The sequence below is a fragment of the Panthera leo genome, chromosome C2 (assembly GCF_018350215.1).
Source record: "Panthera leo isolate Ple1 chromosome C2, P.leo_Ple1_pat1.1, whole genome shotgun sequence".
NCBI classification, from domain to species: domain Eukaryota; kingdom Metazoa; phylum Chordata; class Mammalia; order Carnivora; family Felidae; genus Panthera; species Panthera leo.
Window position 1 is genome coordinate 57,782,661 of NC_056687.1, and position 13,848 is coordinate 57,796,508.

A 13,848-nucleotide genomic window follows, 5' to 3' on the forward strand; every position below is an offset into this window, starting at 1 on the left:
CATCTTTCATCAAGCAAATTAATTCCAGCATCCCTGTTTATATCTTCTTGATGATTTATAAATTTCATACAAAACAAAGATTAAATTAAATTATGTGCAAAAACATATTTTAAATCAGATATCAGCTCCAGAGTTATGGAACTATTTTCCATTTCATTTTAGAATACAATTGCAGAAAACATATTGTGTATTGTATACCATTTAATGAATTTAATTTCCATTAATAATAGTACCTTTTTGGAGATGTCCTTGGCTGACCTCTCTTGGTTTCCCAAAAACAGAAAGATAGATAACAAGTAGGCTGTTCATCAAGTGACATTGCTTTTATCTGGAAACATCCCATTGCTGTTGAAAGTTTTTTTTTTTTTTAAATAAGTTGAAAGTCCTGAATTGCCTGAGTTGTAGTTTTCTCATATGAATATATAATAAATCATCCTCAAAGTCTGACTGTATAAACAAATAGTTTCTGTTCTAAAAAGGGCTTGCTCTGGGGCCCAGAGAATCAAAACAACTTTCAGGGAAACTAAAATAAGGCTGTCAGCCTTTATAAATTATCTCTTGGATTGTAATAATAAAAAAGCAATGCTTAGACCCAAACAGTGGCATCTACTGTGTCCTTCGCTTCTACTTACAAGTACCAGGGGTGACCCATAAGGCAAAATAATCAGCATCCCAGACAACCAATCCCTGAAAAGCAGAAAGATGGCTAATTTCTAGGAGATTAGCCAGGACAACAAGCATAGACACAGAGAGGTTGTGAAAAACCTCATTAATCATGAATAAAGCAGGAAGCCACCATCGGTCATTTCAAGAGCTATAACTTCATAAGAAACCCGAAAAGCAGAGTTTAATCAGTATGTTAAAAGCTGAACCACAAAGACCTAAGTCAGAGCAAATAATGCCAAGAGTCGGAGAATTTAGAGAACTTAATCCTGAAAAGACATGCCTCTTGTTTAACACCGCATCGATGTTACTGTACAATTGCATATTACTATATAGTACAATTTGAATATCCATTATAGTACAATTTATAGTACAATTTGAATATTCAATTAAATATACAACTGAAGACTCAATTGCTTCCCATGCATGTCCCAAACAGGCTGTTAAGGTGGTAGCCGTTATAACAGATATTTTTCTAACTCGTGGTTTAGAACATATTGAGAACGATTGCTCAGGTATGTGAGGGAAGGAAAGGGGAAGAGGGTCCCATTGGTAAACCCAGATTCTGTATTTTGCTCATCAAAACAGAAGGCTGTAGTTAATTTGTCTGGTCCTTCCTGGAAAGCAGTTTAGGCATCATCTGTTGATACATATCCCTTGAGGGTCTTCTCCTTCAGCCTAAGTTATCAAAATCGTCCTCCCAAACACATGCACACCCATTCCGCATTTCATCCCATTTAAGTGTTCTGATAAATAAGGTTCTTTTCCTCCTTTTACATTCTATGTAACATGTTACTGCTCTAGTCGGTTGCCAGTTGACCTGGCTCTGATCACCACTGAATATCATCCATCTGAAGAGCAATCCACAGTAAGTGCAGTGTTCTATAGCATATTTATAGTTTATCAAGCTTATTCAAATATATTTATTTATTTTTTATTTTTTTAATTTTTATTTATTTATTTTTTTTAATATATGAAATTTATTGTCAAATTGGTTTCCATACAACACCCAGTGCTCATCCCAAAAGGTGCCCTCCTCAATTCCCATCTCCCACCCTCCCCTCCCTCCCACCCCCCATCAACTCTCAGTTTGTTCTCAGTTTTTAACAGTCTCTTATGCTTTAGCTCTCTCCCACTCTAACCTCTTTTTTTTTTTTCCTTCCCCTCCCCCATGGGTTTCTGTTAAGTTTCTCAAGATCCACATAAGAGTGAAACCATATGGTATCTGTCTTTCTCTGTATGGCTTATTTCACTTAGCATCACACTCTCCAGTTCCATCCACGTTGCTACAAAAGGCCATATTTCATTTTTTCTCATTGCCACGTAGTATTCCATTGTGTATATAAACCACAATTTCTTTATCCATTCATCAGTTGATGGACATTTAGGCTCTTTCCATAATTTGGCTATTGTTGAGAGTGCTGCTATAAACATTGGGGTACAAGTGCCCCTATGCATCAGTACTCCTGTATCCCTTGGATAAATTCCTAGCAGTGCTATTGCTGGGCCATAGGGTAGGTCTATTTTTAATTTTCTGAGGAACCTCCACACTGCTTTCCAGAGCGGCTGCACCAATTTGCATTCCCACCAACAGTGCAAGAGGGTTCCCGTTTCTCCACATCCTCTCCAGCGTCTATAGTCTCCTGATTTCTTCATTTTGGCCACTCTGACTGGCATGAGGTGATATCTGAGTGTGGTTTTGATTTGTATTTCCCTGATAAGGAGCGACGTTGAACATCTTGTATCGTTCCAATTTTAGTATATGTGCTGCCGAAGCGAGCACCAAATATATTTATTTAAACAGCCCTCTGAACATATGAGAGAGAATAAATGGCATGTCCGAAGTCATATAGATCATAAATGGCAGAGCTAGAAACTCAAGTCCTTTGACTCTAGATTCTATAATTTATCCTTTAAAGTATGGTTCTAGATTGGGCCTTACAACCGTTCTCAGTGCCTAGAGGTCATTGCAAAAGGAAAAATTAAAAGACAGCTGTTGCCTTAGGTGGTTATGATACAAGTGAAGGGGGACTTACAATCTAGGTCAGTAGCTATGGCATCTTTCATGATATGGCAGAATGTGTGTGATGGTCTAAAAGAGATCTTCTGATACTAGTTGTCTTTGTGACTCTAAAAAGAAAAGATACTGATGGGTAAAGTAAATAACACCTGGAGTAAACCATGATTTGAGAGCTCATTAACTCCCATATGCCTCTTGACAATAATGGAAATTTTGTAAATTGCTGCCTCTAATATGACCAAGCTGAATGCTTCACTATATATTGTGAGCAATTTGGTAGAGTGAACTAAAGAGAATAATGATTTGTACTTTACAAGTGCACAATTTCCAAGACTTTTCAAAATTCCATTTATTTACAAGTTGAGCTTTCTTTAAAAAAAAATAATAGAGGGGTGCCTGAGTGGCTCAGTCGGTTGAGCGACCAACTTCGGCTCTCTGTGGAGAGATTCTGTGTCTCTCCATCTCTCAGCCCTTCCCCTGCTCATGCTCTGTGTCTCTCTGTCTCTCAACAATAAATAAACGTTAAAAAAATTTTTTTAAAAAAATAACAGAGAATTTCAACTAGAGTAAGATTTGTACAGGTAAACAAAAATCTGAAGTTTAGATGTATTTTTTACATGTGAATTTTATCACTTTAATGTACTCATAATATTCAGAACTAGGATAATATAAAGTTCAAAATTAGCATAGTAAAGTAAGAACCAAGGACAACTTAATTTTTATTTTATTCAGTTCTAAATCAATCATGTTTTCTGGACAGTAATTAAATAAAGAGCCCTGCAGATGACATAGGAGTCCCTGCTCCCGAGGCATTTAAGGTGTGGCTTCATTGTGAAAATATGGAAGTTAAGATGGTGGCAGGCTTGAGCTGTTTATGTCAGCTCTCCCACTTACCATTAAAATATCCATGAAAATATGAAAAGTTTTTTTAAAAGCTGGCAAAATCACTGTAAACTCAAGACAAGAGAAGACCATATGCCAGATCCGGGTGGAATTTCAACTAATTGCATCAGCCGTGGGGATAAATTCAAGAAGTACATTTTTGAACTGCACAACACATGCTTTAATCTCTGAACCAAAACAGGCCAGATGGACCTAGTAAGGTTAGAAAAGGCTTGGATTCACCTTCTCTGTAAGAACTTAATTCTGCAGCAGTGAAGATGGACTGACTCAGAAAAACAGGTGGCCATTCTCCAACTCCAGAGGAGTTAATTTTGTAGCCACATAGAGCCAAGGTCTTATCCCCTCCACATGTATTCCCTATGACATTCTTTTTATTGCCATCATTTCAAAATGGCAATTCCCAGAACACAGCACAGAAGGAAGGACATAGGGATGAGAAGAAACTTGATAAAACAGAAAATGCTCTGTCCCCTGAACCTGGGCAGAGATAAGAAGAATGTTAGAAGTGCAAGCTGGGAGCGACGGTCTTTCATGTAATTCCACTCTTCAAAATACAAATTACATCATACCCCCTCGTTTAGTGAGAGAATCTGACAGAGCAAGAGAAGATCCAGGAAACTTGCACTGGATTCCTGCCTTCTAACAATGATAAAATGAGTAAGAACAAAACTTAACGTTTATGTTTAAAATTTTTAATGTTTATTTATTTTTGAGAGAGACAGAGACAGAGGATGAATGGGGGAGGGACAGAGAGAGAGGGAGACACAGAATCTGAAGCAGGCTCCGGGCTCTGAGCAAGCTGTCAGCACAGACCCCGATGTGGGGCTCGAATCCACAAACCGCGAGATCATGACCTGAACTGAAGTTGGGCGCTTAAGTGACTGAGCCATCCAGGTGCCCTTTAATGGTTATATTTTAAGGAAACAATTTTCCAGACCCCCAGGAGATAGTGATGGACCTAGAACATACTACCAATCCTTTCTGATAGCAAATCCTAACACTTCATTTGTGTCTCCCCTGACAGAAAAGCTTAAAAAGACCCACACTGAGCCCATAAAAAAAAAGTCACAATAAAGAGAACATTGTTGTGAAGATTCACAAGGAGAAAACTCTTAATATGATTTTGTATAATAAGCCAATGAAAGTTTCAGAAGCCTCTACTTTGTATTCTCAGAATGCTGTGATAGAAGAGTATTTTCAGTTTTAAAATGGCTGTAAAAAAATGTGGTTTCTCCTTTCCACTTTTAGATATCACACAAAACTCAGAGAATGAGAAACAAAAGTACTCATCTTCATTTTCAACAAATTTCTAAGAAAGAACATAGTCAAGGTCTAATAGCATTATGGAAGAAACCGAGGACATGTACTCATATCTGTAAATATCACACAAAGCTGTCAAAGCACAAATCTCCAAAGTAATTGGCACCCTAACCAATGAGCTCTCATTTGGAATAAGGAGGATGAGAATGTTGTCTGGTAGCCATCACTTCTCTGGATTATTTCACCACAGTATTTTAAGCAGCAAGGAAATCAAGGGTAAGTAAGAGATCACACAGAAAAGCCATATTTGCTGGAAGATGGCTACTGGTAAGGCAGGGGATGAGAGAATTTGCATATGGTAAGTTACCCAACCAGGTTGATTCCAGTAGGTTAAGGAAAGTAGAGGCAAAAAGAAGTTACACACACACACATGTCATAAAGAGAATTTCTACAAACTTGAAACATAGTCTTAGTCCTTAATCCATAGGAAACTTCAAAGTCTAGGAATTTATAATATGAATTATATGAATTCAAAAGAAGTAATAAAATCAAAAGAAGTAACACAAGATCGTTACAAAGATATTACAGATAGACAGAGGCGAGGAATTTGGAAAGAACTTACAGATAAAATACAGTCATTCTAAAAAGTTTTGTTGGAGCAAATACCAATTGTGGGCAAGTGGACCCCCATAAAAATTAAAAATCAGAAGCTTAATTGTCTCTAAATTGCTTTTAAAGAAGTTGTCTCTAAAATAAAAGGAAAGAGGGGTGCCTGGGTGGCTGAGTAGGTTGAGTGGCAGTCTCTTGATTTCAGCCCAAGTCGTGATCTCAGGGTCTTGGGATCAAGCCCCACACTGGGCTCCTCCCTGTGCATGCAGCCTGCTTAAGATTCTCTCTCTCTTATTCTCTCTCACTCTCTTACTCTCTCTCTCTCTCTCTCTCTCTCTCTCTCTCTCTCTCCCTCTGCCCCTCTTCCCACTCATGGTCTCTCTCTCTCTCACTCTATAAAATAAAACAAATAAATAAGAGGGAAGATATGACAAGGCAACAGAAGGAGATAAAATTTGATCTTTTACCAGGTAAGAAGTAAACAAAAAATGTTTAAAACCATAACAGAGGTAAAAGATACATCAAAAGCAGAAGACTGCACAAAACATTTTCAAATAAATGAGGCAAATGATAGGCTTGAGGAAAATGATCAAAATGAAATTAAAATTAGTAAAATGAAAGGTACTAGAAAGAAGATTATCCATGTGGAAAACAGATATGGGAAATGCAGCATAAGTATAATATGTATCTCCCTCTGTACCTACCATAAAAAAGAGATCTGACATAATGAGACAGAAAACATATAAAGATATTTGTAATGTTGCCAAAAATGTTTTTAAAAAACCCTTTCATCTGTAGACTGTAAGGGCACACATGCCATGGAAAAATGTTTACATAATCATCAGCACTAAGAAATAATATTCTAGGGGCGCCTGCATGGCTCAGTCTGTTAAGCATCGGACTCCTGATTCTGTTCAGGTCATGATCTCTCACGGTTTTGTGAGTTCAAGCCCCACATGGGCTCTGTGCTGACAGCAGGGAGCCTGATTGAGATTTTCCCTCTGTCTCTGCCCCTCCTGGCTGGCACCCTCTCTGCCTGTCTAAAAATAAAAAAACTGGGAAAAAAAAAAAGAAATAATATTCTGGCAAAATGATCAGTTTCAAAGATAAGAAAATAAGACTGACCAGTGAAAGCTATTCATCTGTTATGGGGAAAAAAAATAAGATTCATTTCAGACTTTTCCATAGCAACTTCCAATCTAAAAGTGTTATAAAATTCTCAAGGGAAGAAAATGTGATCCAAATATTTTATACCTAGCTAATCCACGATTAAGGTATAGAGCTGACAGATAAATAGTGTGAAACATGCCAAGTCTAAGTTTCCTTGAGCTTGTCTTAAAGACACTTGAAGACACTGAAGAAAACTTTACTCAACTGAGATTTAAATGCAGACCTTATAGAAAAAGGTCTGGCATGAGCATTTGATTCATTTAGCTATAAATCTGAAACTAATGCAAATATGAGGATAACAATCACAGAGCAGAAGATGGAGTTTATAAGCCCAGATTATGTAGAAATTAAGAACCTAATTAATAAATTAGAAAAAGGTAATTGCAAATAATAATAACCCTAAGTAAATGACTAGGAATTAATTTGTTAAAAATCACAAATGGATATCATAAATCTGAGAGGTGATTCTTTGATAAAAATGAAAACAATGATAATAAAATAGAGACAGATAAATTGATAAAAAACTAAATTAGGAGAAATGAGGATAGCACAAATTTATAAACTAATTATAATAATTACAAGGATGATTTTATCAGCTTAAGAGAATATGTTCTAGGATTTAGATGAAATGGTTGATTTTCTAGGAAATTATCAATACCAAGCATTGACCAACATTGACCAAAGACAAAATATGAACAGATCAAATACCATGCAGGAAACAGAGAAAGATGTCAAAGAGATTAAAAAATAATAATAATAAATAAATAAATAAATAAATAAATAAATAAAAAAGCATCAGTCCCCAAATGGTATCACAAGGGAATTCTACTGAGGATAACTTCAGAATTGTTTAAAATGTTCACTGAGGTAGAATAAAATAGACTTCTACTAAATTCTTTTACCAAGTGAGTATAACATTGATAGCTAAACCCCAGGCAACAAAATGAAAACAAGAAAGTTATTTATAAAGGAAGACAACCAGATGAACCTTAAACTTTTTTGACATTGAACACCAGGCAACCACAAAATAGTGGAAAATGTCATGACCCAAGAATGTGAGTCACAAAATGTGGTCACTTAGGTGTGAAAGCAAGAGAAAAACAATCTTTTAGATATTCAGTGGCTCATAAAGTATACCATCTACCTATTACATTTGAACAATCTGTTTCAAGATATTTTAGCCAACTGAAGTAAATGAAATAAAGAATTAAGGAATAGGGGAAAAAATCATATAAGAAGATTGTCATTAACACTGAAACCAATTTATAAATATATATGTATATATGTGTGTGTGTGTAAAATATACATATATACAATTTTGTATATAAAATATATAAATATATAAAATATGTATAAATGTGTGTGTATATATATGTAAATTTGATGCCAAATGTTCATCTATTAATTTATTTAATAAATATCTTATGACAAGAAATAAAAATTTAAAGAGACACTTCCTTCCAAGTGGAAATGGAAAAAAAAAATCTGTAAAACCACTGGATTGAAGAGGACACCAGGAGTACAATTATAGATTTTTGGGTTCCTGTAGGTCAATTGCAGTTTTCTAATTCAAATCTCTCCATACATTGTCAAAAAAAGCATGCAGATCCATATGAAGAGTAAATAAAACTACTCACCACTTGGAGCTCCTGGGTGGCTCAGTCAGTTAAGTATCTGACTTCGGCTCAGTCACGATCTCACGGTTCGTGAGTTCAAGCCCCATGTCGGGCTCTGTGCTGACAGTGTGGAACCTGTGGATCCTGCTTCGGGTTCTGTGTCTCCTTCTCTCTCTGACCCTACCCCATTCCTTCTGTCTCTGAAAAATAAAATAAACGTGAAAGAAAATTAAACAAGAACGATTCACCACTGGTTTTTATAGCAAAACTAGAAGGCAGGATGTAATATGTGAAATTACATGTGTATATGAGGAACAAATATTCCAAAATATTCCAAAGCCAGCTCTAGAGCCATGCCATAACAGACAGTACATAAGAAGCCATTATCCAAGTGAGAAACCAACATGGCAGTACACAGATAAAATCACTCCCATAAAAGAGAGTCCATTCCAAATGTGGACAATACTTAGAACAGGTCTAAGGCCAAATGGATCAGAACATAACTACTAAAGGATCAAAAGGAAATAGCTTGAAGGATGAAGAAGAAATTTTGGCAGTCTTGGAGATATATAATTTCTATGGGAGAAGAGCCAACTTGGAAAAGAGAGGCATTCTTTGGATGCTTGAAGATAAAAGGAAAGAAAGAAGCCACTTATACACAGATTTTTTTTTTATACATACAGTACAGTTCTATAAATGTATATTCTCTTCCTTTTGATTTTCTTAACTTTTTTTCTAGCTTATTTTATTGTAAGAATATAGTATATAATTCATATAACGTACAAAATATGTGATAATTGACTATTTATGTTCCCAGAAAGGCTTTCAGTCAATAGTAGGCTATTAATAGTGAAATTTGGGGCAGTCTAAGCTTATACATGGATTTTCAGCTGCAAGGAGGGTCAGTACCCCTAACCCTCCTCATGTGGTCCAAAGGTCAACTGTATACATAATCAAATTTCTAAAAAAGAAAAACAGAACCGTGGACAAGAGAACTAATATTTAAACTGTAATCCAATAAAAATTTCATAAATAAGAGAAAACTTGGGTCCATGAATTGAAAGAACCCATTGTGTACATGGGAAAAAATGGCCTAGAATGGTCAACTCTACAACATAGTCTAATAAACCTATTAGACATCAAATATATAAAAGCAATCTTCTGTGCATCCACACGAAAAAGCCAAGTCACAAAGAAAATAAGATCATAAATTAAGAAAATAATGGAATAACAACTTTCAAAAACTGAAGAAACTGTAAACCAATGATTTTATATGTAGGCAAGCTGTCTTTTAAATATAAGTCCTATAGAAAAAGTCTGATGCAGACAAAAACTCGGTAAATACTCTACACATGAACCCTTCCTAAAAAATTTGTGAGATACAATTAAAGTTGTGATTAGAGGAAAATGCATAGCACTACACACTTGTGATACTTAGGTAAATAAAAATTAAAAACAGAAACCAATTAAATCCCCAACTCAGAAGGATAGGAGGGAAAAAGAAGAAAAAATTTTATTTTATTTTTTTTTAATTTTTAAAAAATTTATATCCAAGTTAGTTAACATATAGTGTAATAATGATTTCAGGAGTAGAACTGAGTGATTCATCATTTTAACACCCAGTTCTCATCCCAGCAAGTGCCCATCACCCATTTAGCCCATCCCTCCACCCAACACCCCACCAGCAACCCTCAGTTTGTTTTGTGTATTTAAGAGTCTCCTATGGTTTGCCTCCCTCTCTGTTTTTATCTTATTTTTGCTTTCTTTCCCCTATGTTCATCTGTTTTGGTTCTTAACTTACACATATGAGTTAAATCATATATTTGTCTTCCTCTGACGGACTTATTTCACTTATTTCAGTTATTCACATAATACACTCTAGTTCCATCCAAGTTGTTGCAAATGGTGAGATTTCATTCTTTTTGATTGCCAAGTAATGTTCCAGTGTGTGTGTGTGTGTGTGTGTGTGTGTGTGTGTGTGTATACACACCACATCTTCTTTATCCATTCATCAGTCAATGGATATTTAGACTCTTTCCATACTTTGGCTATTGTTGATAGTGCTGTTAAAAACACTGGGGGTGAGCCCCTTCGAACCAGCATTTTTGTATCCTTTGGATAAATACCTAGTACTACAATTGTTGGGTCATAGGGTAATTCTATTTTTAATTTTTTGAGTACCCTTCATACTGTTTTCGAGAGTGGCTATACCAGTTTATATTCCCACTAGCAGTGCAAAAGGGTTTCTCTTAAAAGAAAATTTTAAAATAAAGAAGTACAAATCAATGGAATAGGAAGTAGAAAAATGGTAAAACTAACTAAATAAATCAAAACATTGAATTTTGGTGAAAAATCACCAAAATAGACACACTACTAGCTAATCGAACCCAGAAAAAGAGGAGAAAGGGTATATTCATAAAATAAATGGTGTGAGGGAAATAACTTTTGAAAAAGAGAAAATTATAAAAGTCATAACACATTGTTTTGCACAGCTCAATGCAAATATGTGAAATTTAAAATGAAACGGATAGCTTCCTACAAAAATACAATGTGCCAAAATTGACCTCAACAGGGATAAAAGTTTCAAGCAAATAATTTTTGACAGGAAAAACCAGTGAGATATGAAAGAATTATCCCACAAGAAGCACCAGATTCAGATATTTTTCTCAAAGATAGTCCATCATCCTTGCCCCTGAGCATAGAAAAAGAAGGGAAACTTCCAAATTTCTTTAATGAAGCAAGTATGACATTGATGGCCGAATCAATAAAATATAAAAAGAAAACTTAAGAACCAGTCTCATTTTTTTTTACCAGTCTCACTTTTTAATAATAATGCCAAAATTAAAAGTTAAACACCAGCAAACAAATTCCAATGGTATATTTATAAAAATACCCATGATCAGGTGATTTATTCCCAAGTGATTTAATATGAGGAAATCTGTTAAGACAGTTCATTACCTTTACTAGCTAAGGAGAAATAATAAATGCTGATTTCTTATAGATCCTAAAAAGACCTTTGACAAAATTCAGCACCCATTGCTGATTAAAAAAAAATAATAAACTCAATGAAAAAGTATTGCTTCTGCTTTAACACTAAATATATAGAACTCATTTCTAAAGCCATATTTGACTTAACAGTACAACTTTATGTAGTCGTTCCACTAGGGTCAGAATAGAGTTAAAGATGTCCACTCTCTTTCACTAACAACATATTCCAGGTATTAGCCTATATATTTTAGAGAAGAGATAATGATTACCAACATGAAATTGGAAAAAGAAGCAAATCTATATCTTTTTTTGAGAGACTATGATTAAATAACTCAAAGGAATAAAATGATAAAACACAAATAATAACAATAATGTAGAAAGATACAAAATTAATATATGCAAATACATGGCCTTCACGTATATAAGCAATAACCAGTTAAAAGATATAATTTTATAATGGAAGAGAAGACATTTTGTATTCACTATTAAAAGATGAAATACTTAAGAATAACCTTTAAAAGAAATATGCAACTTGGTTCCAGATCTATCATGGTGGCCTAAGTTCACTGGGTCTACCTTTCCAGCTGATTACAATTAAAACCCCTAGATAAAACACAAAAATGCACCACCTCTGGCCTCTAAAATTAAACAACAGCAAGTTGATTGTGGGGGAAAATCAAAATTTAAGGGACCTCATACGTGAGTTTCTCAGTTTGCTTTTTGTCTCCTAATGGGCTTTGCTCTGAGTGCAGACCTCTGTTGCAGAGCTATGGGGTGATGAGGGCAGAGCACCAAACCACCAATAGTAGCCCTATTTTTCTGGCCAGAGGAAACAGGGAAAAGACACCCTGGAATCTGGAGTATGAGGAAGGATAATCCCAGATCAGAAAGGAGTCCCTAATTATGCATAAAAAGCTGCAGATCTTAGGCTCACTCCTGAATTATGCATGTGTGGGACAAACCCAAACCAGCATAGCAGTGCCTTAAAGAACCCAACTTACATGTGAGCCATAACCTTGGGAAAGTGAAACAGTACTTGGGTCTGTACGTATATGGATAAAAATCATTACATTCGCCTGAAGATTATAACATGTTTCAGGGTCTACACAAGTAACATGCCATAATTTATAAAATACAATCATAAATTGCCTAGTAAATGTGAGCAATTTTCGGGAGAGAAGACAACAAATGCTAATCATAAAGTGACTTGGAGTTTAAAATATGAAAAAAAGATTTTAAAGCAGCTATTATAACTCGTCTCCATAAGACCATGGAAAATGCACTTGAAAGCAATGGAAAGAAGCTCATTTAACCCCCAATGGGATATAAAAACAAAAGGAAAAATAGCATGCCTAGACATAGCATAATCAAAGTACTGAAAAAAACAAGGAATATAAAGACATATAAGCAGTTTTGAAAGCAGCTAAAAAATGATGAATTCTATTGACTTTTACTTCTTGCCATATGTAAAAATAACTAAAAAGGGATTATAGACCTAAACATAAAAATTAAAATTATAAAACTTTAGAAGAGGGGCACGTGGGGGATCAGTCAGTTAGGCATCTGACTCTTGATCTCAGTTCACATCATGATCCTGTGGTTCATGAGTTCAAGCCCTGCGTTGGACTCTACTGACAGTGCAGAGCCTTCTTGGGATTCTCTCTCTCCCTCTCTCTCTCTGCCCCTCCCCTACTTGCGTGCACTCTCTCTCAAAATAAACATTTAAAAAATTAAAAAAAAATAGAAAACAACAAACAAAAAAGCTTTATAAGAAAACACAAGAGAAATTGCTTACAATTCAGCAAAACCATAAAAAAATAATTGGGACAGCTCCACGGTTAAAAGCCTTTGCACTTTGAAAATTATAATTAAGAGGGGGAAAAAAGGCAAGCCATATTAGGAGAAGATGTACTTAGAATACATATATCAGACAAAAGACTTGTATCTAAAATACATAAAAAAAAATACAAGTTAATAACAGAAACAAAAAAGACCTTCATCATCACCCCCTACCACCAGAACCAAATGGGCAAAAGATTTGAATGAACACCACAAATGATATACCAAAAGTAGATAAGGGCATGAAAAGATGATCATCATTAGTCATGAAGATGCAAATTAAAAGCATGAGATTCTACTAAACACCCCTTAGAATGACTCAAATTAACAAAACTTAACCAGATCAAGAGTTGGTGAGGATGTGAAGAAAGTAGACTCTCATACACTGCTGGTGACAGTGTAAAATAGTAAAACAATTTTGGGAAATGTTTTGGCAGTTTAAGAAGAAGTTAAATACACACCTAGCAAAATACCTGGCCATTCCTCTCCTAGGAATTGGCTCAAAGGAAAACAAAAAAATCTGTTCATTCAAAGTCTTACATGCTTTTGTTTATAGCAGCTTTATTTGCAATAGTCAATAACTGAAAACAACCCAAATTTTGATCAGCAGATGAGTAGATAAACAAATTATGGTATATCTAAACAATGGACTGCTGCCCTGTAATAAAAAATAACAAGACTATTAGTACATGCAACAACATGGGTGAATCTCAAAATTATGTGACAGAAGTCATACCAGAAAAAAAAGTACCAACTATATGGATTGAAAATTTGTAGACT

At 35.1% G+C, this 13,848-nt stretch overlaps 1 long non-coding RNA gene across 2 annotated transcripts in view; it reads left to right on the forward strand.

Moving 5' to 3' along the window:
• The first annotated feature begins 1,465 nt into the window (after window positions 1-1,465).
• LOC122198910 overlaps window positions 1,466-13,848 on the forward strand; it is a 28,921-nt gene continuing 16,538 nt past the window's right edge. The window contains exon 1 of one of the 2 annotated variants that reach the window (XR_006193213.1): window positions 1,466-1,531. This is a non-coding gene — a long non-coding RNA (uncharacterized LOC122198910). Of the gene's footprint in view, window positions 1,532-4,840; window positions 5,123-13,848 lie in introns of those variants that run through there. The other variant, XR_006193214.1, reaches the window with a different exon arrangement.